The 27,370-nt window shown below is 45.6% G+C and overlaps 1 protein-coding gene and 1 non-coding gene across 5 annotated transcripts in view; one reads left to right on the forward strand and one right to left on the reverse strand.

The window, feature by feature from the left end:
* Nucleotides 1-27,370, forward strand: part of SLC22A23 (solute carrier family 22 member 23) — a 182,033-nt gene that overhangs the window by 49,973 nt on the left and 104,690 nt on the right. Inside the window, exon 3 of one of the 4 annotated variants that reach the window (XM_036064401.1) lies at nucleotides 13,563-13,573. The exons of the other annotated variants lie outside the window; for them this stretch is intronic. The gene's annotated coding sequence lies outside the window, so the exon portion shown is untranslated. Of the gene's footprint in view, nucleotides 1-13,562; nucleotides 13,574-27,370 lie in introns of those variants that run through there. 4 annotated transcript variants of the gene reach the window in all.
* On the reverse strand, nucleotides 23,273-23,377 carry LOC115515108. Its single transcript, XR_003969171.1, has one exon. It is a non-coding gene; the product is annotated as a U6 spliceosomal RNA (small nuclear RNA).

The raw sequence follows: 27,370 nt of genomic DNA on the forward strand, positions 1-27,370 counted from the left end.
CTCTCCTCATTTGATCTCTGTCTTCCCCCTCCCCATCACTGCCAACCTCCCCTGCCCCCAATTTGAAATAATGAACACTACTTTTTGCTGGCAGAGACCATATTTTAGTTAATATGGGCAAATGAATGTCACCTCCTTTGTTTTGTTTTTGGACCTAACAACTGTGAACACTTTTCTTGAAAATTGCTCTCAAAGCTTCGTGTTCTCAGTAGAACAACCCTCCCTAAACCCAATCAGCCTCAATAACTGGGTGATTTTTACACATAATCAGGCAATAACCAGAAGTGTCACAGGTGACTAAGGTACTGAGTATTTCGCAAAATGAGAAGCCAGGTCTAACTGGCAGATAGACTCAGAAAAGACTTGAGTTTGCTCAAGGGGTGATGTTCTCTGTCTCACATGGCACTGATGGTTTTAACTTCACACTGAAGTGGTCAAGTAATTCCTAATGTGCTGGTGTTGGGTGACTCTTCCTCACAATTGCATATATTTCTGTAACATGCTGTCTTTCTTAACTATTATTCCTTGGAACATATTTCAGTCAGATGGGTTGTTAACACCAAAGTCATACTGTACATTAACAAAAGAAGAAGAAGAAGAAGAAGAAGAAGAAGAAGAAGAAGAAGAAGAAGAAGAAGAAGAATTATTATTATTATTATTATTATTATTATTATTATTATTGACTGAGCCAAAACTCTTCAGGTAGTGAGTTGCTGAACTGTGGAATAAATAGAAAGAACGGTGATTGCCACTGTCCGGTACAAATGACCTCCCCTGGCTTGTGGTTCTCTTCTTCTGCGGAGCAAATATTGGCAGTGCGTTCGGGCAAAGGGGAAGTTTCACGTGAATTTGTGGTTGTCCACCACAGCCTTCCTCTTTCCCCTCTCACCCCTCCCCATCTTCAGATTCTGGGCCCTCCCCAGAGCAGCAAGACAGAGCCAGAACCCCGACCTTCTGGCGGGACCAGCTCTACTGACAGGGCTTTTTTCCACCAAGGAAATGAATCAGAGTTTACCAAAAGCCTTTGACAACTGCTTTTTTTTTTTTTTTAAGCTTGGGAAGAATTTTGGGTTTATCCAGATTCAGACTAGAGTAGCTGGGAAATCAGAACAGACTGGGGCTTCCCCACCAGTCTTTTTCTTCACTGGAAACTTTACTAAGCACACAGGCAGACTGTGAAGAGTAAGGGAGTTAATCTATAAGCAAATATATATATATACATATCCTCTCCCTCTCTACCTGCCTCTGTCACTGCTCTGAGGAACCATCGCTTCTTGGGGGTAACCAGGAAATATTGAGTCAGTACAGAAGCTCCTGGTCTGTGAGCTCTAGTCCCCAGGAGGGAGACAGTGTGGCAGCCAGTTAGGGCCATGCTTCTCACTGGCCCCACATGCTGGGGATGAGTTGTCCAACAGAGAACCAGAAAATGCCACTGAGGACTGATTTTTCTCACTTTAAATTTTTTTTTTTAAATTTTTTTTTTCAACGTTTTTTATTTATTTTTGGGACAGAGAGAGACAGAGCATGAACGGGGGAGGGGCAGAGAGAGAGGGAGACACAGAATCGGAAACAGGCTCCAGGCTCTGAGCCATCAGCCCAGAGCCCGACGCGGGGCTCGAACTCACGGACCGCGAGATCGTGACCTGGCTGAAGTCGGACGCTTAACCGACTGCGCCACCCAGGCGCCCCTGATTTTTCTCACTTTAAAGTGAGGGGCTCTTACCCAGAGGAAGGGTAAGTGGCTGGGTGGTGTCATTGAGCCCCACACACCCAGTGTTCTTCTGTCCAGAAGTCAAGCCAAGACAGTGTGTATATATTATCTAAAAGTATAAGTAGGCTTTGAAGCACCTCTTTCTTTGGGTGTTTTAAATTTGCTGAAGATGGTCCTGTCTCAAAATCACGGGGATAAACAGCAGATATTTAGATATCCAGCATTTTGAAATCAGAGTATTGGATGCTGAAAGCTGTATGCATCCTTAAGGACGAGGTTTTTCTCACACTGGAATTTTAGTGGTGCTTCAGTTGAAACAAAACAGTTCACCACACTAACAGGGGAAGTAGAAAGATCTAGAAATCAGGAGATCTGAGCTATGGTATGAGCTCTGCCATGGACCGACTCTGTGTCAGTGACAAATTGCTTTATCTGTAAGCTTCTGTCTCCCCTGTCTATTAAGTCAGGGCACAGGCTTTCAAACTGTGTCCTGTGGAACTGTTCAATCCCTTCCTGGAACCATGTGTGGGGGAGATGGACAGAAAACAACAAACAAACAAACAAAAACAATGGATTCTATATGACAACATTTAATATTGCTGTAAAAAAATAAACCAATAACAACAAAACCAAATGGAAAACCACAGGTCTCCACCATTCCCTCTATGGCTCCTGAGTTCTAAGCTCAACTTCAGTGTTGGAGGGGCATGAAACCAGATGTGCTTGGACCTTGCATTGTGTTACTGTGTCTTGCCAGATAAACCCTCCTTTCGATAGTTTACCTTTTGGTCTTTGGTGACCCTCATGGAAACACAAGACTGCTTTCTTCTTCACTCACTTGCTTGGCAAACATGTGAGGGCTTACTAGGTACCTGGGGAATGACTTGGGCACTTACCAGGCACTGTCAATTGCTGAGCACACAAAGGCAGACGCACCTTCCTGCCGTCCAGGACCGTCAGAGGTTAATGAGTAAAGATGAGAGACAGGCCCTGGTTGAAGTGAGAGTGTCAGGAAGCGACCTCTGAACCATGAGGTCGGGGTCAAGGAGAATAGGTGCTTGCTATTTGCAGTGGGTGCTCAGAGGTCAAGGAGACTAATAATTCTGGGGACTTTGGGTGATTTGGGACTGATTGGAACCCAGAGTCTGAATCACAAATGGCACAGCCTGGGAAGGAGTCTGGGACAGTGCACAAAGTCCCATCCTCCATGACCCTGGGACAGTGTCAGGCTACTGAAGGATCTCAAGCAAGAAAGGCAAACCTTTATGTGCTTTGGGGGAATCACTTAGGCTGTGGCAGTGGAGAGCAGACCAAGGAAGAAGGTCATGCTAAAAGCTGGGAGCTGGTGCAGGATCCAGGTGCAGAAGAAGAGCCTGAAAAAAGCCATGACCACAAGGAAAGAGACTTTAAGGAGGTGGAATCCACAGCCTAGCTGATTGAAGAACCGGGAGAAGGGAGAGGGGGGACTAGGTGGCCAGCTTGGACAATTGGATGGATTTCCCCCCAAGTGATGAGACAAGGGATGAAGCCCAGGCATCCTGATTCCAAATCCTTTAGGATTTAGAAGCTACTGTCCACTCCCTTCCTCTGGCAGGTTTGGTAGGGGAAGATGACAGCTTCAGTCTCAGATAGGGTGACTCGATGGTGCCTTAGGGGTATCTGAGGGGGTTGCTTAGCAGGTGATTGGCTATTCAGAAGTTCAGAAGTAAGGTCTGTGTGTCCTCAGCATAAAGGTAGCAGTTAAAGGTTATGGATAACTGAGATCACCCAGACTCTGTGGAACATGAGGAATAAATGGGTGGAGGTAGAAGAACTAGTTGAGGGAGATGGGAAGGGATAGCCTGCATAGTCAGTGGAAAGTCTGAATAGGCTAATAAGCAGGGAGTCAGGGAAGGGGCCGAGTGTCAAATGATGCAAGACCGGGATTGAGAAATGTCCATTGGATGTAGCCATGATTGCCCAGTAGGTCAGAGTTAACTAGAGCAAAAGCTACCATAATTCAATTTAGTGATTAATGTAATCTAAATCATTTCAAACATAGGTTTTACTTCCTGTCCTCCCCAGAGCAGCACTGCCTTGTCCTTAACGTCAAGTATTTTGAGAAAGGAAATAACGGGGTTTTTTTTATTGTGATTAAATATATATAGCATAAAATTTACCATTTCAACCACTAAGTGTACAATTCAGTGGCTTAATTATACCCCATGTTGCTGTGCAAGGAAATACATTTTTAACAATGGCAAATGTTCATTATAATTGAGAGAAAAAATTGAACTGGAAGGCAAATCTGGAATGACTGTTTTTCCTTGAAGTCACCTGAAACAGTACATTTTTATGGCTCGAAATGGGGCATTTAGAACTACAGTTGAATTAGAGATGTGGTTTTCGGGGTAGTATTATTATTATTAAGTTTATTTATTTTGAGAGAGACAGCATGAGTTGGGGAGGGGCAGAGAGGGAGAGAGAGAATCCCAAGCAGGCTCCACACTGTCAGTGCAGAGCCCAACACAGGGCTCAAACTCATGAACCATGAGATCATGACCTGAGCCGAAGTCAAGAGTCAGACCCCTAATCAACTGAGCCACCCAGGTGCCCCTTTTATTTTCTATACTTTTATTTATCTTTTATTTTTTTAATGTTTATGTATTTTTGGGAGAGAGAGACAGACAGAATGTGAGTAGTGGAGGGGCAGAGAGAGAGGGAGACACAGAATCTGAAGCAGGCTCTAGGCTCTGAGCTGTCAGCATAGGACTCGAACTCAAACTGCAAGATCATGACCTGAGCTGAAATCAGACACTTAACTGACTGAGCCACCCAGGCACCCGTTTTAAATGGTAACTCAGAAAACTTGCATGCAGGCCCTTCATGCAGCTATTGGCCTATTGTGGTCCTGTTGTCTGCCATGTTCTGCCATGATATTTCCAAACCCCCAAGCACATACACTTTACGGTCCAAGTGAGATTCTGGGGGTCTGCTTAGGATTAAGTGATGTGTCCCCTGCACAAGCATCCTCCTTGTCTTTGGAAACTGAAAGGTACTTGTGTCCCTTCCAACCTGTGCCTTTTGAAAATATATTTACTTTGTGTCATTTGCCCTCCTCCGTGTCAGGAAGATGGCAACTCCTATTTTTGACATGATTTGTGTGAAAATGTCTGCTCCCAGGACAGGTGTGAGTGGGGTGTGAAGAGAAGTTTTACTTTGACATGGCACAAGGTTCGTTTTCTGTTGTTCTTCCCAAATGACTCTTCAGGAGGAAAAGCTGTTCAGAAGCCACTTTCCAGTTGCTGGTCCAAGAATCCAGAAGACTTGGCCACTATGTGGGATGACATGATGGACAGCACCTGGTTTTATTTGTTGGTTTTGCTGCCCCCTCTAGAAAAGTGTTCCCTCTGCAGGAACAAGGCCCCCCAACCCAGCATCCAGGCTTTTAGGGACCATGTGTCAGAGGCTGAGCTGGGACGTCCTGTTAGGCTCTCTCCTGGGCTGTGGGGACCCACTCGGTTCTTCTACCTGGAACCCACTAAACTCTGTGGCGGGCAGGCCCTCCCTTCACCCCGTGTACAGCTCTTGCTGGCCGGGTCTCTGGATGTGGTGATTCTCTGTGAAGTTGGACCCCCCGGGGCCTCTGGGCATCTTTAAGGCTGTGACTCTACCCTGATGGAAACCAATCTCGGGGAGTCTGAGGAGCCCAGCAGCATAACAGCTGGGCCAGATGCCCCAGAATGAGACCGCAGGGCCTCCCAGGGCAGCATTCTCAGGTGACCGAGTAGGACAGCTCAGAGGCCCAGGTTTCGAGTTCCCCCTGAGCCTCCTGCATGCAACACAGAGCCTGGAAAACTATGGGTCTCCGATTGAGGGCTACTATTTTCCCCTCCTTCCTCCTTCTGTGGGGCCTTTGACGATTCTTGTAGAAAAGGGTACTTTGTGTCCAACCGGAGTTGGTTCTGACCACACTTCTTTGAAAACTGAAAGGTGCCTGTGTCCCTTCCAACCTGTGCCTTTTGAAAGCATCAAGGCTTGATATCTGCTTTGTGCCAGTTCTGGGAAAGGGCTCAGAACTCTCTCCAAACCCCTGTCAGAGTGGGGGCAGGGGAGGAATTAGGGCCATTTAGTTCTAGCCCAGCCCCCAGTCACAGCAGTTTTACATAAGAAAGAGCTATTGCTAGTTCTGCTGTGACTTGGAATTTCTGTTTCTTCCCTGACATCTATGTAATTTGTCAAGCTGGCACGGCCCTGTCTATCTGGCCGTGGGCTCTAATTGCAGAGGCGACCAGGGGCTCCTGAGATGGAGTAGCATGTAGGGATAAAAATGATTTACTATGTTGGGGTGTCTGGGTGTCACAGTTGGTTAAACATCCGACTCTTGATCTCGGCTCAGGCTCAGGTCATGATCTTGCGGTTTTGGAGTTCAAGCCCTGTGTCGGGCTCTGCGCTGACAGTGTGGAGCCTGCTTAGGATTCTGTCTCTCCTTCTCTCTGACCCTCCCCTGCTTGTGACCTCTCTCTCAAAATAAATAAATCAACTTTAAAAACAAAAACAAAAGACCATGTTTGTAAATGTTATTAGCTTCTTTTGTGTGTGTGGATGGGAGGGCGTGTGACTGCCTTTCCTTACTGTGTGGGAGGTCACCCTGGGAGGCTACCTGGCCCTTCATTCCCAGTCATTTGCTCACTCTTTAGCTGGTCTCAGTGCTTGAAGCATGACTTTGTCTGGTATCTCATTATATCACTCCCTTGCTTGAATGGATGGATGGATGGATGGATGGATGGATGGATAAGTAGATAATGTCCCTTCTTTCCTTTTAGAAAGAGGCACAGGCAACTCTGATGTGCAAGGGTTCGACAGAATATCTAAGGGAAGCCTTGTGCTGTGACCTCCCTTTTCACACAGTCCATCATGTGCACGGCATGTATGTAGCATGGTATTTCACAACTGAGTAGTATTTTGATGTTGAGGAGTAAAAAGGAGAAACTGAAGAGGTCACGATGATAGTTGTTTGGTAACAATAATAAGGTATTTATTGAGCATTTTCTAAGTTCAGATACTATGCTAAGTTATTAATTTATACACACACACCCACATGCACACAACGTTTCAAATTTCATACTAACCTAGTAGATCCTAATAATGGGCATGTTTTAGAGATAAGGAAACTGAGACCTCTAGTCCCTGTACCTGCCTGCCTACCTCACTAGTAGGGCCTTTAAGTAAGAGCTAATACTTATTGGGTTTTTACAATGTACATTGCTGCTATGCTGAATGTAATACAAATATTTAATTTAATCCACCCCATCATTCTATGGGCACTGTTATTTAACCCATTTAACAAATGGAAACTTGACATGTGGGTGAGGGTAACTTGCCCAAGGTCCCTTACCAGAGGTAGAGGAGCCAGAACCGAAAGCCAGGTCTGCATGGCTCCAGTGTTGTTTCAAACAGCCCTCTTTTTCTTTGTCTTAAAACATGTTGTTATAAGATTATTTAAATGTGTACAAATATTTTATAAGGAGTACATTACTTCTTATAACTTCTAAATAACTATAAGATCAAAATATTGACAACATCCAATTGGAAAACCGATACTATCCAAATTAATTGCGATACTTTAATGTGATAGATGATGGTCTTTTCTTGAAGGGGAATCCCCGCTCACCCCTGTTGGGTTAAATAGCAGAAAGGCAGAGCTTCAGGTGCAATTTCATATTTAATCTACTTTGGCATTTGGACTTGAAAAATTCCAGTGTGCATGATGCCTTTTCACATATTTTGCTGTCTAAACCACTGCGAGCCATTCTAAGGCTTTGCCGTCACAGAACACTCCAACCTCCTCCTGTCCCATCCCTGCTCATGAGCGCACCTGTGTCACTCATTCTAACAGGGTGCCTCCTGAGGGCTCTACCAACCCGTCTACTTCTCTTGAAGGTAAAGGTAGATTCATGGCATTATTCAAATACTAATTAAACTGGTGTTTAATCCACTTATGACTGGAATCGAGACTAGAAACCATCATTACCACCTGTTGCCTAGTACTCTTGTGCTATGTGATGGGTACCCTCTGCCCGATGCCAGGCTCCACTGAGACCTGTGTGCCTATGCCATGGCACACATGTGGCCACTCCATTCTCCTGCTACTGTGTGTGGACTCCTGGGAAGCCTGCATTTGTGTAGCCTGTCATGATGACATTTGGTCTTTGTGAGTATACATCCAGATGCAGATGTGAGCTTGGAAATCTTAGGTCCACACTGGGTTACAAACTCCTCATCTAGATGAGCCAGGTTACGACTAAGATTTTCATTGACACAAGAATATAAAATTTAAAAATTCTTGTAGCCCTCCAAGAACACATCCACAGATGGCCACAGTCTTCCCACCCCACTTCAGAAGTCCGTGTTCTAGAATGTGACCCTACCGAGGTGACCCATTCTCCCTGTCCTCTTTCCTTCTGCCCTCAATTCCCACTTTGTTACTGTGCTGCGGCTCAGCTCAGACCTGCTCCCTGCTCCATTGTCCCTGTCGTGGTTCAGCTTCCACTCTGACTCTTGGCCTCGTTCTCCAGCATCCCAAGACCTACCTCAGCCCCTGTCACTAAGAAGCCTGGCCAGCCCATATAGGACCTCTCTACAGGTGGCAGCCGTGCAAAGATGGAACAGAGGAGGGACTGGGAAGGTTTTCCCAAAGGGGTCAGGCCATGGGGACAAGATGTTTGGGCTTTCTCTGTGGGCAGTGGAGAGCCGTCATCAGCTTTTGTTTTCTTTTGTGGGGAGATAACTCTCGGGATCTTTCCCTTGTCCCATGGGCTGCCAGGAAGCAATACTCATTTGAGCAGTTTGACAAGTTTGACCCCTAAATTCCCCCCTTTGATGTATATGGCATCCCTGGGAAAAGTTAAATGGAGAACTCGTCTTCCAAATCTGTATTTCCCACAAACGAAATTTACCAAAACCATTCCTTTTCTTGACAGTGCTGTCAGTGACAAGATGATCTTCTTTGGAATCATCGGGCAGTTTCCTCAGGCTTCTGGTGGACTCTTGAGTCTCACGCATAAAGAGCCTACGAACCACATACAAGAATTATTGTTAGAACTTTCACGTGAGCTTGGAATTGTCAGGGAGTATCGAGTTCCTCTAGGATACATGAATCTTGTTCTTTAAAAGGATTTAATTGATGGGGCGCCTGGGTGGCACAGTCGGTTAAGCGTCCGACTTCAGCCAGGTCACGATCTTGTGGTCCGTGAGTTCGAGCCCTGAGTCAGGCTCTGGGCTGATGGCTCAGAGCCTGGAGCCTGTTTCCGATTCTGTGTCTCTCTCTCTCTCTCTGCCCCTCCCCCGTTCATGCTCTGTCTCTCTCTGTCCCAAAAAATAAATAAACGTTGGAAAAAAAAATTTTTTTTAAAGGGTTTAATTGAATTACAGAAGGTGCCACCCAGTGAGTCCCCGGATGAAGTCCTGGGATATCACAATGCCCAAATCCTGTTTTACCCAAGAACACAGTGGTGTTCTCTGACCTGTCCATGGTTGGATCTTATTTTCCATTTCCTTTGTGGGGTCACTGTACGGTCTTATTTCATGTTCTCTTCAGGGGGTAATTGCTCTTTTGCTGTTTTTCCAAACTCTCCTTTTTGGCCTGTTTCCTTTCTGTCTTGTGACGCTGGAAGCGAATGTTTGCACAGTTGGCCTTTCCATTCCGTCACTGCTGCTTCGGTGTTTGTGTGGAGTGGGAAGGGAAGGGGACATGCAGGGGACAGCCTCTGCCGCCTCCAGCACACTGAAAGATCACTTTTGCTTCCATCCGCCCTTTTTTAAAGGGGACAACAAGGCAATTCGAAATGGAAGAACAAATGAAACTCTTTGGACAATTACCTTCTGAAGTTGTAAAAGAAAAAAGAAAACCAATGGGGAACGTATGCTTTTATTTTCTCTCCCATTCTCTCTCACATGTGATCCTATGAGACCAGGCAAAGCAATCATAATAAACTATTTCTAAAGAGTTTTGGAGCACAGCTTTCTAAGAGGACTTGCTGTAACAGTGGGAATGTCCTCTCTCTGCACTGGCCAGTGCTCTAACCGCTGGTCACACTGGACATGCGGCTGGTGCCACTGAGGAACTGAATCTGTAATTTCTGTTCATTTTATTGTATTTATTTTTCAAGTCTTCTAATGTTTATTTTTGAGAGAGAGAAAGAGAGAGAGAGAGAGAGAGAGATCAGGGGGAGGGTCAGAGAGAGAGGGAGACACAGAATCTGAAGCAGGCTCCAGGTTCTGAGCGGTCAGCACAGAGCCCGATGCAGGGTTCGAACCCACAAACCATGAGCCGAGGGTGGACGCGGAACCGAGTGAGCCACCCAGGTGCCCTTTCTGTTCATTTTAATTAATCAAACCTAAGTAGCTTCAAGTGGCTAGTGGCCACTATATTGGTAGATCTGATGGAAATGTGGCATTTAATCATCTCCATATGGTTTATATCATAAACTTTGGCCTCACTACCAGGTTCGACACTCCTATATCCACCTGCCTAGTGGATATTCCACTTGGTAGTCCCATAGGCATTTAAATTCCGTCTGGCCACTGTAGTACCCTCCTCCTTCTCCCGCAGCCTCAAACCTCCTCCTCCCTCATCTTTCCAGTCTCAGTAAGGAGAAACACCACCTGTGCACTTGTTCAGGCAAAGGTATTTGAGCCACCCCTTCTTCTGTCTCTCTTGATCACCCTCAGCCCTTCTCCAGAGTGTATACTGAGTCCCTGGATTTCTGTCCACCTCCACCGCAGCCCCTGAGGCAAAGCCTTTCATTCCTTGCCTGGATAATCATAACTTCCTGACGGATCTCCCAGCTTCCTGCCCAAACCTCTACAACTAATTCTTCCCCTACGACGAGGGTGATATTTCTGCAACGTGAATCAGACCTTATGCTCGCCTACTTCAAACGCTCTGTGTTAGTTAGCAATAGCTTCACTGTGAAACACTGAAAACCAGAACAACAGGGATTTAAACAAAGTAGAAGTTTGTTTCTGCCATCAGTATAGTCCAGGGCTGACAAGGAGAGTCTCGTGACACTGGGGTCCCAGACCCTTCCTGTGTGCCAGTCTGGCTGTCATGTCCATGTGCTAGCCAGCAGAGGAATGGAAAAGAAGAGGAGGGAGCCCTTCTTCCCAGTAAGGTCACTTTCCAGAACTTGTAGTTACCACTTTGTACACCCCACTGGCCACAGCTTAGTAACCTGCCCACCCCAGTTGCAAGGTGGCTGGGAAATACTGTCCCGTTTTGTATAGACATATGCCTGCAGGAAGAAGGGGAGAATGGTGTCTGGGATGACAATGGTCTTTGCCACACCCTCCAGAGGCTTTTATTGTGCAATGTAAGCTGCTCACCATGGCCATGAGATTCTATGGGGACTGACCCCTGATGATCTCCCACGCATTCCAGCCAAATTGACCTTCTTTTGTTTCTTTACATGCCAAGCTCTCACTTGTTCCCTAGATCATTTGTACCAGCCTTTCCCCTTGCCAGAAATGTTCCATCCCTGACATCTGTGGGCCCAGCCATGTCTTGTCACTATGATTCTGCTCCTGTGACATCTGCAGAGCTTTCTCAGACCACCTATCCAGCCGGCACTCAAAATTTCCTTAGAATCATCTGCCTTGTTTTAAGCATCTACCATTCCCCGAAAATAGATTTATTTATTTGCATTCCCATGCATACCACTCACCCACTCTAGAGTAAACTGCACAAAAGCAGGACCTTATCATTCTTTTTCTCTACTATGTCTTCTGCATCTGGCACAGAAAGAGCATCTAAATATGAGTTGGGTGAACGAATGGACTCATGGAACATGATGAAAATCTATGCAGCAGTAGTTCCGAGTAGATGTAGGTGTATGACTGTAAATTAGTAAAGCTGGAAGGGCTGGAGTTCTTAGTTCAATTCCCACATAGTAAAGATGAGGATAACAGACAACTGATGTTGTCACATAGGAGGTTATAAATAGTAGAGATAATGTGCTGAGACTTCCCGTGACATCCTCATGCACTGGATCAATTTGGACAGGACACCAAAAAAGTTGGGTTTAAAGCTGGCCTCAACCATGTCCCACAACTATTGATTAATGAACTGGTAGCAGTCAGATAAGCTCTGGGCGACTTGATGAGGACATTTATATGCCAATAATGTTGTAATGAGCATAAAGTTAAGGGCTGGTCAAGAATGAATGATGACATAGGGTCACCATCTTCCTTTTATTTACCATAATTAGTTGATTTCCCCCAGGGTCATTGCTATTATCTTCATCATAGCTCCATGAGAGAGGGGACAGACCTGTCTTGCATCCTCTGTGTGACACACAGTGCCTTCCCAATAGCCCAGTAAAAACTTCTGAGGAATGATCAATGCATCACTAAAAGATGAGGGGAAATCCCATCAGGGGTTTCTGGTAAGTTTGGGAAACTTTCCATTGTTATAAAGAATCAGGGTATTGTTCTGTCCATGCAGTTCACCAGATTCATTTAAAAAGTGGAACCAACGTCAACAGTAAGTCTTCTGGTTCGCTCATACTGGTGTGTGAGGCTTTTCGGCAGGACTCCAGCTTCAGCGTTAGAGTCCTTGGCTCTAACTCTGTCCAGCCAATGGTGTGATTGACAGCCAGCATTTTATTTCAGCCCATAGGACCTGAAACCAATGTTTTGAAAATAAAGAAAGCAGAGTTTCATATATTCTGCGTCCTCCCTCAGGGTCCAGTGACACATAGCAGTCCAATATGGGGTACATGCCAGCTCCCCCGTTTTCACCCAACCTTCCATATGTGACACAGATTGATCATGAAATGGAGCCAAGGTGGCTGCAGGGGAAGCGTCTCAGCCCAGATCATTCCTTAGCATATATTAAAACCTGCTGGTGGGCATAAAGTATACCCACAGCTCTGTCCGCCTGGAAGGACTAGTTCACTCTGGGCTCTAAGGCTCTCCCTCATGGAGAGCCTGGGGGCTAAGGTCATTGCAACCATGAATAGAATTCTGGGCCTGCATAGGTTTGAATGGGGACTTGACTAGGCATTCGCATGGAGGAAAGAGGCAGTGAGGCAGGCAGAAGGACACAGGATGTGCCTAGATCTCTCTCCATTCTCATGGAGGGGATCTTTAGAATTGTGATGAGTGTGTTCTGTGATTTGAAGCCAGTTACTTGAGATGGCTGAGTGTATGTAAATTTTCCAGGCAATTGTTCATTTTTCTATCAAACCCTTTCTTCTTCAGTGTCATCAGATATAAGATTTAGTTCAGGCCAAGAGGTTGTGAAGAGAGCACCATTCCCTTATGCCTGACTGTAGCTTACAGCTGGTAGCTGTTCCAAAGGAGCTAAGAGACAGATGGCAGCACCCAGCCTGGTGATGGCATGCCAGGAGAGGTCTGTGCATTTTATCCAACACTGGACCTTTTTTGAAACACAAAATTATGATGTCACTTTCATCTATTAACTCACCCTTGGACTGGCTGAGTATTCTCTTTTGAGGACAAGTGACATCAACTTTGCAGAGTTAGCAAAAAAGGCAAATATTTGAAACTGGTTCCAACAAGGCACTTCTTCAGTAACAACTGCATAATGCTGGTTGGTTTCCAGCATCTGGCCACAACTTGAAATGTGCTTTCCCCTCATGCCTGGTTTGCATGTGTTCATTATGATGCTTTCACAAATCAGGAACAACAGCCTTTTCCCTCGTGCGGGCCGAATACATGTATATTAGCTCCTTCACCCTGATGAGTCTAGACCTTCACGAGGTTGGAGTAGGAGGGGATTGCCAGAAAATAGCCTGCAAAGGTCAAAGACATGGAGTGGTCAGAGAGCAGCAGAAACAAAAGCTGCCAGAGAGCTCTGCCTAGACGTTTGTCCTGCCCTCCACCCAACTTCCTCCCTCAGAGAGCCCTTCCTCGACTCTTCACTCAGAATTCACTAGCTTACTTCTATAAGCACACTCCAATTCTTTGCTTCAAAGAACATTTCAATTGTGGTAAAGTAGAAGACCACATAAGATTGACTATCTTAACCACATCTAAGCTTGTAGCTCCGTGGATGGTATTGTTGTGCAGTATCACCACCATCCATTTCTGACTGAAACTCTGTCCCCATTGAACACCAACTCCCCATTCCCCTCTCCCCGCCCAGCCCCTGGCACCCACCCTTCTGTTTTCTGCCTCTGTGAATCTGACTGCTCTAAGGACCTCATAGAAGTGGGTTCGTCCATGTTGGAGCCTGTGATAGAGGCGCCTTTTCATGCCTGGGTAATAGTCCAGTATATGTATATACATTTTGTTTGCCCCTTCATCTGCTAACGGGCCCTTGGGTTACCTCCACCCTCTGGCTATTGTCAGGAATGCTGCAGTTGAACATGGTCGTACAAACACTACTTTCAGTTCTTCTGGACATTCACCCAGAAGTGGGATTGCTGGATCCCACAGACCCCCTTTCCTCATCTGTGAAACCAGAGGTTGGTCCTCGAAGCCCACTCTGTGCTCCGGGGCTATCTCCAGCAATGCTTGGCATGACTGCTGAGGAACAAGGGCCCTCAGAGCCCCCAGCCTGCGGGGTGGGAGTTGCCCAGCGGTGCCAGTCACCTCTGTGGCACTAAGAACAAGGCTCTTGGAAGAACTTCCAGCCTCCGTGGCTGCTTTGTTTTGAGCCCCTCCTTCGATTTTGCAAACAAGCCAAGTGTTTGAGGAGGGATAGGGAGAAATGAGTTACAAGTGCCCACTTCCAGGGCTCATAGATGTTGGCTTTGTGTATCGTTTCTGTGGAACAAGTGAGTATTTCTTTTTCCTTCTCTCTTTTCAGCTGGGAGGCTTGTCTGCCTCCTGCAATATCTGTATGGCCACCTCCCCACAGCAGCCCTGCCTGCTTTCCTCTCTCCCTTCCCCTCCGGTCCCTTTCTAAACTCCTAACTGTGCTTTCTGAGCCTTGGTGGCGTCCGGGGCATGTTTCTAGCTAATGTTGAGCGGGGTCACTTAAAAATCCGTCTTGCCAAGTACGTAAAGATGTAGGAAAGATATTTGTTAAAGCTTATTGGCATGTCTTCTCCAAGTCCAGCAGGAACTGATGTTTAATGGGGAATTTTCTCGCTGCATCAGTTAGGGCGCGATGCGTTTAATTTGGCAGCATGCTGCTTGAACTCAGAGCGGGGTCACTTGTCACAGTATTTTGGCAGCCTAATGGATTATTCTGTGGATGTTCTCTAGAGAAGATGAACTGAAAAAACTTGGGTGACCAAATTTGCCCTCACAGCATCCCACCTCTAATGCATCTTTCCGTCCTGGCAACAAAGTGTTCTCTGAGGAATGTTTGGCTCTGAGGACAGGGTTTTTTGTTTTCCATATGGGCCAGTAACAGGTGCTTGTGTGGGGTACCATAGCTAGGTAGTCGGGGATACTCTGACCCCAGGCCAAGCACTTGCTGTGACCTTAAGGGATTCCCCAAGGAAGTTTTTAAGGGAACCCAGATGACTGAGTCCAACAATGAGGGGCAAGTCTAGTCTGTAATAAACTCAGCACTTGTGTGGCATCCATTGAGGCATCCGTGTTTTGGAACTCTTTTGTTTTATTGTGAAAAAACATGCATAACGTAAAATTGACCACTTAAACCATTTTTAAGTGTACAGCTCAGTGACATTAAGTACATTCACACTGTTTTGCAGCCATCACCACCATCCCTCTCAGAACTTTTTCCATCTTGCAAAAATGATACTCTGTACCCATGAAACACTAACTCCCCTGCCCCCTCCTCCCTGGAAACCACCCTTCTGCTTCCGGTCTCCAGGAGTTTGACTACTCTAAGGACCTCATGTAAGTGAAGTCATCCAGCATGTGTCCTTTGTGCCTGGCTTATTTCACCTGGCACAGTGTCCAAGACTCATCTGTGTTGTAGCCTGTGTCAGAATCTCCTTCCTTGTTAAGGCTGAATAATGTTTCATTATATGTCTCTACCACATTTTGTTTATCCACTTATCTGTTGATGGACACTTGGATTTCTTCTGCCTTCCGGCCATGGTGAATAATGCTGTGATAAACATGGCTGTCCCCTATAAACATGACTGTCTGAGTATTTGTTTAAGACCCTGCTTTCAATTCTTTTAGATACATCCTCTGAAACAGAGTTACTGGATCAGAGTTTTAAGGACTCTTAAACTCACTCTGTTCTTTGGAGAATATCTTTGGAGTTCTGGCCTAACTTGTCATAAGAATTTAATCCATAAAAGATTCTGTTGACATTTTTCAAAATAGAAGTAACAGGAGGCAAAAAACGTGGTCAATATTTAGTAATTAAGGTACAAGTTTGAACTAGGAGGCGTGATGATGAAACCAGAAGAGAAGACAGTGCTGGGTTTGTTTTTTTAATTTGAGAAAGAGAAAGAGCCCAAGCTGGGGAGAGTGGAAGAAGGAGCTAAGCGTGGAGAGCTCAATCCCATAACCCTGGGATCATGACCTGAGCTGGAATCAAGAGTCAGATGGTCAACCAACTGAGCCACCCAGACGTCCCTTCTTTGTAACATTATGTATATCCAAGTTTATTCTTGCCACTAGAGAAGTGTGGTTTTTAACTGATTTTCCTACTGCTATGATTTAAAGATATTTATAGCACTCACAGTCTTCACTTGTCTATACTTTAAAAGTATTTTTAGGTAAATTTAAGCATTTTTAGATAGAATGCTTGTTTAAAGATAGAATGCTGATAGATTAAAATCTATTGTTGTAAATTTGGTATATTGTAGGAGATTCTTTATTTTAGAGAAGGAACATCTGCTTTGCAAAGATCCACCATGGAGTGTCTTTACCATTGTTAGCTGGTGCGCTAATATTTATTTATTCCAGTGCACTAATATTTAATTCAATGTACAAAAAATTCACTTACACAAAATTTTATATTTCTGCTTATAACAGTCTCTAATCAATAAGCATCTGCTGTATTAATGAAGTACCTGGTAATTTTGGCCTGACACCTTCTTGGTTTTGTTCATAGGTTTAAGTAGTAGGAGTATACATCATTGCTCCGCACATAACAGGAACTGTCATTGTTCTCAGCCCGGCAGAAAGCAGAGGGGACTTTCGGATAGCAGAGTAAACATGTTGCCACGGCAAGAACCGTCTTTATAAAAGACAACTCTGATCACATCTCTGTACTCCCTGGCTTCAATCTTTCAAAGGCTCAAGTTGCTTTTGGAATACAGTACACATTTTTCACTGCGGCTTGCAAGGCTTACTAGCGTGGCCCCAGGGGATCCTTGCCAGCCTGAGTTCCCTACGCTGCATGTTCCTTGCTGGTTTCAATTCCTTGAAAACGGTGTAATCTGTTGCATCTCTGGACTCTTGTACAGACTATTCTTGGCTAGAACAGTCTTTCCTGACTTTTTCTCAGGGTGAAATTTGCTTTTTAAGTCCTCAAGTGACATGTGCCATTTTCTCTAGGGATTCTCTCCAGAGATCCGCGTCTGAGTTAGCCGTGCCTCCTCTCTGCTGGCCCCTCCCCTCCCAAAGCATTCTCTGCTGTCTTTCTTTTTTTTTTTTTTTTCATGTTTATTTATTTTTGAGAGAAAGAGAGACAGAGCTCAAGCAGGGAGGGACAGAGAGAGGGGGAGACACAGAATCCAAAGCAGGCTCCAGGCTCTGAGCTGTCAGCACAGAGCCTGACACAGGGCTTGAACTCACGAGCCATGGGATCATGACCTGAGCCACAGTTGGAGGCCCAACTGACTGAGCCACCTAGGCGCCCCTCTGCTGTCTTTCTTACTGAATCCTAGTGCCCATCACAGTGACTCTACTTGTAAAATTCAGTTCAATTAAATATCAAGTACACATCGAAGGACCAATAAAATACATCAAGTATAAAAGATTCTGACACTATGCACATTTGTGCATATACCACCCAGTTCTAGAGAAGGAATATGGTCGTGACTTTTGAAATGCCCTGTGTGCCCCTCCCAAGCCCTCTCTGTGTCCCTGCTGACCTCCCAGTAACCATGAGCCTGGCTTTGGTGTTCCTCCTGACCCTGCTTTTCTGTATAATTTTGCCTCATTTTTTAGGATCCTTAAACAATATATCATTTCATTTTGCATGGCTTGAGGCTTTTAGTAAGTCGAATCATAGAGCGTGTGTTTTTCTGTGTGTGGTTTCTTTTTTTCACTCCTCATTATCCCTTAGATGCATCTACATTGACCTTCATAGCTGTAATTCATTTCACTGCCATGTGAATATACCACCATTATCTGGCCTGTACTTGTCTTTTTACATATTTCTATGCCTTTTCTTTCCCTTATGCCCCATCTTTATCCCAAGAGACAATTTTAAATTCCCCAAGGGCAAAGATTGAGTTTATCTTGCCCACTGTTATGTCCTAGTGTCCTGCATGTAAGAAAAGATCTGTTAAATGAGCCCCAGTAAATTTTGGTCTGAGAGTTTTCCAGTGAATGGTAATCAGTACAACCGCATTCTTGGTTGACAGAGGCTTTTCCTCCCTGCACCTTCCTGGGCTCTAGCACTCTGGACCAGGGCTCAGGTAACTTTTCATGTATCTAGCCAGATGGTAAGTATTTTATGCTTTGAGCCATATGGCTTCTCATGTGACTACTCAACTCAGCTACTGTAGAGTGAAAGCAGCCATAGATGATACATAAACAAATGGGTGGTCCAATAAAACTTTATTTACAAGAATAGGCATTGGGCCGTATTTGGCCCACAGCCTATATAGCGTGCCAACCTCTGCTATAAAGTACTTTCCTGGTTCCATGTGTCTGGTTCTGGCCAGTGAGTAGAAGTGACACGTTTCTTCTGGTCTGGAGCATTTAATTACTATTGACCAGTACAGCTACTGGGTCAAGAAAGGAAGCCTTGATCATCTTGTGCCTCCCAGGGGGACCCTCCCAGTCTAGCACAGACAAAGACAAATACAGTGGGCTTATGGCACCTTATCAGGCCTTAAGCAATATGATACAGCTATAGTCAAAGTGGAAAAGTAGCAGTTTTCAGACTAGGACCAACATGCATGCTCAAGGTTGTCATCAATGTATATAACATAAAGACTATGTTACAAAGGCATGGATCAAAATACTACTATAATATTTGAGTTGCAGGCCGGGTAAGAGTTTGGATATCCATCTTACCATCTTTTATCCCTACGCTTTCTTTCCTGGTTCCTTTCTAACATCTGAGGCTTGAGCCTGGCTGGCTCTGCATACAGACAACTGAGAGCTGGTGTCTTAACTGTGTCAAGCACACCAAATATAGCCTGATGGAGGAAATGCTGACTTCTGTTTGTTGAGTTGAGCAGAACAGCTTCTTTGGAGAGTTCTAAGTATAAGTGGAGGGATGTGATGTCCTGGGTCATTTTCCTTACATTAAAGTGGACCCCCTTGTTTTCATGATATGGGCAAACCCATATCATGGGTAGAACGCCGCAGTGCAAGAATGCAGGCTCGGACAAACAGATCTGAAACCTGGCCCAGTGTTGGTCTTCTCATCATTTAAGTGAGAATACTTATACCTGCTTCACAGGATTATTGTGAGAAATACAACTTGCTCATTGCGGTAGCAAATTAGTTTCAAAGCAATATGGCTGAAAGGAGGTCCAGATGATGAGGATAAGCAAAAGAATAGGAATGACAAAAGCCAGAACGTACCATGCACTGCCAGGCACTGTTCTAGCTTGTTAGTCCTCCTTTTACCCTCACAGTGACAAGGAGGGTACTGTTACTGGCCCCCTTCATAGATGGTGAATAAAGCACCAGAGAAGGTAGGTCACTTGGCTAGTAAATGGTGGAAACAGGATTGTTACACATGTGTCTGGCTGGAGAGTCCCCACCCTTCACCAGGGCACTGCTTATCATGGTATTGGTACTGAGGCTTTAAGTCTGGCTATAGCAATAGCCAGTTGTGATTGGGGAATGCTCCTGAAATCCCTCACCACTGAGGTGACTTGGTCAGCCCATGCGGCTCTCCTGTAGTTGATTATACCCACCTATGGCAAATTGAAAAGAGCCAAAGCTACACTGTGATACAGGTGCTGTGGTCATTGGCCAGGCAGGCATTGCTAAGCCAGGAGTCCTGTCTCCCACCTCCTCAAGATGTTGTGCCTCAGTGCTCTATAAACATAACATGGCAAGGGACTTCAGTTAGTCCCAGGGATGGTTCTAGGGCTCTGATGAAGGAGACAGAAAGTGATCTAGAGATGTCAGCCATTTCTCTAAGGACACAAAGCAGCCAGGAAATCACGTCAGTGTCTTCACATATGATATGTATTTGGAACATTTTAAAAGAATTAACTGCACATAACAAAGTATAGATGTCACTGGTGCCTTTTGCCAGTATTTCCCTTGAGATTGGGCAGGTCTATGTGTCTAGTTCTGGCCAATGAGCTGTGAGCAGAATTGACATGTCCCTTCTGGTCTGGAGCATTTAATTACCCATGAGACACCCTCTAGGCCTTTAGCATTTCAACCAACAACCTTCAAGATGGAGTCTGATCTTTGAACCTGCATCCCAAGTGACAGTGATGAGCAGAGCCGGACCCCCCCGCCCCACCCGCTGCCAACCCTCAATGGGAATGTAGTGTGGGCAAGAAATAAATTTATGGTATTTTAAGCCTCTAAAATTGTTAAGAGTTGTTTATTACTGTAGCATGACATAGTTCATGACTAATATATAAATATACTGCAGTTTTCTTGCAAACAGCTTTTTTATACAATTTTTTATTACTATTACTTGATAAGAGTTAAGCATGAAAGAAATGTTAGTGTTGACCTTGGGTGTATAGAGTTTTTTAGAGAGTAAATAAGTTCCAAAAATAGAGTCCAGTTCCATAAGACCTTGTAACATATTGATAAATATACCAAAATGTCTGGCTTCCTGATACTGTCAAGAAATGTTTATTTCCTTGGCAGGCCATTGTTAGGGGACTCAGATGTTTATAAATACTGTTAACTGATACATGCAAGTTACTCCCTTGATATTCTTCCTATCAATTCCTTATTGTGGTTTGAAATCACTCTTTATAGGAAGACCTTCTACTAACATCTTACCCAACTATGTCAGACGTTACAGGATAGGTCAGTGTAGGTGTGGTGTTCAACAACATCATTCCTATTGGCCTGAACTGATTTCTGTTCATTTGCAACTTCCACCTAAATATTTTAGAAACCTGCTTAAATTGTCAAGTTTGGGCAAACCATTCACCCCACTAGCCCTGTAGAGTTAGTGTATTGTCCCTATACAAGCACCATTCCAGCCCAGAACCTGTTTTCCATTCATCATGTCTTGAACAGCTACCATTTAGGATTTCTATGTCTTTCACCTTCTCTCCCCCTTATCCCTCATCATGTTCTTCATATTTTTCTCTTTCTCTCACTCACACACTGGCATTCTCTCTCTCCCTCTCCCTTGTCCCCCTACACCCAAAGATTTAAATTGGTCCTGTTGTAAGATCCCTGACACTGGGGAAAATGTCTGCACGTTACTCATCACCCCCACTGAACACAGCTGTAGGAACCCTTTGAAACGCTTCTGCTGGGAACTTAGGGAGACTGGAGTAGTGCTCAGTAATCTGAGCCCACCCAGCTGCATGACTTCAGTTTGAACTGCCTAAGTTTCTGCCTCAAGCACGTACTCCAGAGGCTTAGGTTTTCAACTTGTGTTCAAGGTGATAGGGAGCAGGGGTAGAATGTGTGGGGGAAATTTAATATTGAGGGAAAGGAAAGATGGCAGCGTTCCAATCCCCACAAGGTATGTTTGCCTTTCTCTTTCACATAAGCTAAAGTTTCCAAAACCAAGTAGAAATGCTGTCCATCCTCCCCTCTCCCTCCCTGTGTGCTGTAAGTGTGATGCCTTGAGTTTGCCACACGGTGCCCTTTAGTTCACTGACAGCGTCCCATAGCCTGGGATGAAAATTTCATCCTTGAAAAGGAGAAGCACAAGGAGAACCCTGAACTTTCTCAGGGAGCCTTTGATGATCTTTAAGGTTTATCGATTATCATTAAAAAGTGGGCCTTTCTGGGGCACCTGGGTGGCTCAGTCGGTTGAACATCCGACATCAGCTCAGGTTATGATCTTGCGGTTCCTGGGTTCGAGCCCTGTGTTGGGCTCTGTGCTGACAGCTCAGAGCCTGGAGCCTGCTTTGGATTCTGTGTCTCCCTGTCTCTCTGCCCCTCCCCCACTTGTGCTCAGACTCTCCCTCCTTCTCAAAAATAAAAAAGTAAATATATGCTTAAAAAAAAAAGTGGGACTGTCCCTCAGAGAGCTTCTAGTTTAGTAGGTTATAAGACATTTGCCAAGAAGAAAGCACCTGTTGGGGAGAAGTCTCTAAAGCCCCTTTGCTCTGCTCTCTTGTCTATATTCAGCATTAGAGTAGAGCTTGTCTCAGAGGTAGGCCAGATAGAGGAGAGAATCTCCAGGGAGCTTGTTAAGGACTCAGGCTTACATCATGGAGAAAACAATGCAGACCGGGACAAGCTGGCAGGAAGGCCCAGACCAGGCTGTCCTATAAAGACAGGCCTTGCTGGAGCTGTAACGTTGGGCCCAGACTGCAGTCCAGCTCCTCCCTCCTGGGAAAATCTGATGCTATGGGAGGTTAAGAGATGTACCTACGTCCAGACAGTGTCTGAACCAGAGTCAGAACGGAAACCTATGAATAACCGTCAGATGCCCCTCAGATACTGGAAGGAGAGCGGAGTTGTCAGGGAATGTACAGAAAGTAAAAGGAATGATGGCTTCACATGGAAAATGGAGGTCCATTGCCTGAGTAGTAATGATGGCAATGGCCACTTTGTAAAAAGTTTTGTTTCAGTGCCCTTCAAGTCTTGCTGACACATGGGCTTTTAATTCCTGGGAGAACCACCCAGATTCCCCTTGTGCTCACCTGATGACCATATTGACCTGTTGACCACAATGGCCATGGTGACCTCTGACCTTCCAGTGCACCCATCTGACTAATGCAGGCCCACCTGAAGGGGCTGTCCGGAGTGTCAGCAGTGCTAAATATTATAGAGAGTCGAGAACATGCAGGAATTAGTTACAAATGTGTTAAGTGTGTACCATTGTTGATACTTTCCTGATAAACAGATGGCATAGCGATGTCACCCGTCTCTGATATGTGCATCCTGGTCGGTAATAGAACCACTCATAGGAGCTGCCTAACAGCATTGTCCTCAGCCAGCAGACTGTGTATGTCCTTTTGACCTTGGAGTGGCCACCAAGCCATGGGGGAGACTTGATATGTTCTCGGAATGTGCATTCTATGGAAGAGATAAGACCCTAGATGTGAGGCATCACCACCCCCTTCCCATGGGGCAACTGCCCTGGCCAGGAGTGTGGAGGCCCCCCTGGAGGAGGTGCCATCTGAACTTCAGGAGGGGTCTTTGATCCCCTTCCCGGGGCTCTCATTCCTGTGGACCCACCACCCCCCCCTTTACTCTGCTCCTAACCCCTTCTCCATGCCTTCATTTGTACTTGAAATGCCTTCCCCCTCCATCCACCATTTGCAGTTCCAAATTCTACCAATGTCTCATTGAGCCAAGTCAAAAGGCCCCTTTTTTTTTCTCTTTTAAAATTCGGGGTGCTTCATGAATTTGTCTGTCATCTTGTGCAAGGGCCATGCTAGTCTTCCCTGTATCATTCCAGTGTTCGTACATGTGCGCCCAAGTGGGCACAAAATGCCCTTTTTCTACAGAGATCCTCCACCCCCCACACCCTAAGCCAGGGTGTAGCCCCCTCAGTCTCTGAGCCCCTGCCCCACTTGACTATACTTTTTGTATAATCAGTGTTCCTCTCCAGCCAGCTTACAGGGTAAATGTGTGTCCCACTGGGCTTTGTCCAGCTGACCCCACACAGTGTTTGTACAGTGAACTACACCCAAATATACTGACCTGTATTTAACGGATCATAAAGTATTTGCAGTAGCAGTGCATGAATTAAGGATTGATGCAGGGGGCGTTAAAAGTCATTGGAAAGTCAGGAGTAGAGAAGAAGGACACGAGCACTGAGAGCTGAGAAAGCCTTCCTGTGGGAACAAGGGCTGGAAGCAGAGGTGTTTCGTGGCAGGGAGAAGAAGGCACATTCTAGAATAAAAGAAGGCACGAGGTGACAGTGTCAGATGCCAGCTGCAGAGTATGAGCACAGGGGCAGTGGAAGGGGCAGGGTTGATAGGGGCTCACACCCAGCCCGGAAAGGCCGGCTTGCGAGGAGAGCTAGGGGAGCATTCGCTTTGCACCATGATTTGGTGTTGGCCTTGTTTGGCCAAGGCTCACATGAATTTCTCAAATCAGACCATGAAATGAAGAGGGAGGAGGAAGAGGCTGGGTGTCCATCCTTTGGTCTGGCTTCCCACTAGTGGGTGCCACCCTGAAATGACTGCACAATAAATGTTTGTCTTCTGAAGCCAGCATTAGTGTTTATTGCTGTGTTCTTACTGGCACAGTTGTTTAATGAAATCTGCAGGATCTTTATTACCCCAAATGCAATGTGTTTTTCCAGAGAAATATCTATGGCTATAAAGCATTCAAAGATGAGATATAGAAAAGGCTTCCTAGTGCCTGCTAGAAATGGAATGGAAATACACACAGCACCAAATGAATTTGTTGCTAGTATTAAAATTCCTAGTTTGCCAAGTACTTGAAAGGCAAATTCAAGTAAACAGAAGAGACATGTGCTTTCCTCTAAGGGGAATGTTTTAATCAGAATAGAGACAGTTGATAGACATTTATATCCAGATCTCTTCTTTCTGCCCCATTAAACTAGAAATTGGTGTTTGCCAGTAGTGACCTAGTATATGTGTACAAGGCAAGATAATTAACTGGAAGGGGGCCATTTTGCAGAACTGCTTAGCCTGTCGTATTTAACACCAGCCTTGTATATTTGGTACAGATATACAACATTAGAGGCTTTACCTCCCCTCCCTGGAAAGAGAGATTGTACACAGAGCAGTAAGTCCGGTAGGACTGAACCATTTCTCCCTAGAGCTCCTCTCTTTGCCCCACTCACAGCCACGGCACTGGCCCACTGGCCCTCGATACTCCCCAGTGATCAAGTTCACTATAATGCATGGCCACTGTAGTAGGAGCGAATGGTTTAGCTGGATGTGTAACTGTGTAGGATATGTGGAAAAGCAATTAGCTTCCTGAGGGTCAGGAGCTGATATTCTATTTCAAAACACAGAGTGTGCTCAGATATAATCATGAGAATTAATCTGACTCAACTGTAGTTGTATAAGCAATGTTGTGACAGGGGGTGGTTTGTTTTGAAGCTGGGCGTACTGGAAACTTTAAATGATGAATAGCGGTGGATAAAGCAACTATCCACTCATTCATTTCTTGTTGGGCTTTTAATTTTTTTCTGCTTTTTTTTTCTTGTAGCTTATTGTCATTTAAAGGCTCACTTCTTATAGCTCTTAAGATTGTTCCTGTAAACACATTGTTTGTGTGTGAAATAGACAACGTCTGTATTTTCGTTCTGGACTTCCTTACTCCTGTCCTGTTAGTATCACCATGACTCACTCAGTTGCCTGCCTTTAACACTCCTGCTACTGTCATTAGATACCAGATCCATCCAGTCTCTCTTTAGAAATGGTTCTTTAAGAACACAGCTCCCATCCTAATTCCATCCTGAACTTGTTGGAATCCTGAAGGGTGAGAGCGGGGAAGAATGACTGAGATGGTCAGGGACCACGCATCAGCTGGTTGCATTGTCCTGGACCCTGATTGCCTTCACAGCAGACCTGGCACTGGCCCCACAGTGGGTCTGGGGCTCTGGCCACACCTCATGCTGGGTGGCATCACTTCGTCCAGCAGCCTCTAACCTCCTCACCCTGCTGCGGGGCTCTGGCCCGTCAAGCCATCCATCTCTCTGCCCCCAGATAAATCTTACCAAATCATCCCTTGGAACACCATCACTCTCTTCCTCACGGGCTGCCCTTCGGTTTGAAACTCTGTTCATTTAAGGGTTGCCATGGTTTGGTTTCACCCAGTTTTACCCAGGCACACCTGTATTCCAGCCAGTCTTCTGTTGGTGCTCTCACCATATATGCTGGTCATTGCAGGGTCCACCTCTTTGCTCATACTGTTACTGCCACATGGATTGCCTGTTTCCCCTTCTGACTATTCAGAACTTACCTTTGAGATCCCCCTCAGTGTTCCCTGAGACCTATCATTACAGTTTCAGACCACGCTGACTTCCTCCTCCTGAATGGTGGTTCTCTTCCATCCATCTGTGCCTAAATGCTTATCGTCTGCAAAGTGCGGTGCCATACAGGAGACCCAGAGGTGTGCTGCATGTGATCCTGGCCACACAGCTCAGAGGCTAGCACAGGCATTAAAACATGCATATAAACGATGTTAATGCTGGGTGGAACGTAATAAGGACTGTGGTTGTTAAAGATGTAGGTAAAATTGAGCCTGTTTACACTAGTTCAGATTCACCTCTGTCCAGAGAGGGAGATGATGCAGCATCGTAGTTAAGGACTCAGATTCTGAAGCCAGAGGAGGTGTTGGCAATAACGAGGCAGGTGTGTATTATGTGACCTGGGGCAGTACGTCTCCTTTATGAGCTCAGCTTCCTCCTCTGGAAGAATGGAGATAATAACTGTGCCCACCTCCCGGGGCCGCTGGGAGAATCAAATGAGTTAACACTGGAAGTGCGCAGGAGAGTGTCAAACACGCGGTAAGCACCAGGTGAGTGTTAGCCATTATCATCTCCACCTGCCATCACCTTGGTCCTCATGGTCCTCCCCATCATCATCTCTTACACGTGACTGCAAATTTCAAGGACAGAAATGACAAGGTTAATATCTCCCTGAGCATGTGATGGGTGCTTGGTCAACATTTGAATAGAACAGTAGGTCATCTGATACCTGGTGTCCCGTGTACTCTGCTTCAGGACCAGCAGAGTAAGTGGGCTCTCTCTCTGCACACCCCCCACAACTTCCTATGCCTGGCACAGCACAGAAGGACAGTGTTCTGAAGTGAATTGGTTGAGGGTGGTTGTGTCAAGAGTCCCCAGGAGCACCCCCAGGATCAACGGGGGAGTCACTAGGTCTCACAGGACTCAGCATCTCAGCATCTAGTTTGGCTTATAGCAAAAGGATACAGAGAAAAATTAGCAAAGGGAAAAAACACATGGGACAAAGTGCAGAGGAAAGCAGCCTTCGAGAGTCCCCTCCGGGTGGGGTCATACGGGATGTGCTTCGCTGCTCCAGCAGTGAATTGTGACATGTGACAATTGTGACAACATAAATGTTGTCTACCGGGGAAGCTCCTTAGAGACCCAGCACCCAAGGTTTTTCTCAGAGGCTGTTCACACAGGCACCTTCTGCTGAGCATGTACCAAACTCCAGACTCTCAGAAGGAATGCAGGTGCTCAACATGAACCACATTGTCTGTACAAACAGTATGGGCACAGTGTGAGATACTCATCAGCTAAGGAATGGTAGGATTCCTGAAGTCCAAGTTCCCAGATGCCCACCGAGGGCCAGCCATGCAAGGAGGCCCTTCTGAGGATGGCATTCTCGGGTCTGCTGTGTTGACGCCTCTGAGCACAACAATTCAGACCGAAGCTACATGTTGAGCAAGCTTTTGACTAATTGGAATTTTACAGGAAAAAGAGAAATCTCATCCCACTGAGCATATTTTAAGCACTTTATTAATATTTGG

This window comes from Lynx canadensis, chromosome B2 (assembly GCF_007474595.2).
Source record: "Lynx canadensis isolate LIC74 chromosome B2, mLynCan4.pri.v2, whole genome shotgun sequence".
Taxonomy (NCBI): Eukaryota; Metazoa; Chordata; class Mammalia; order Carnivora; family Felidae; genus Lynx; species Lynx canadensis.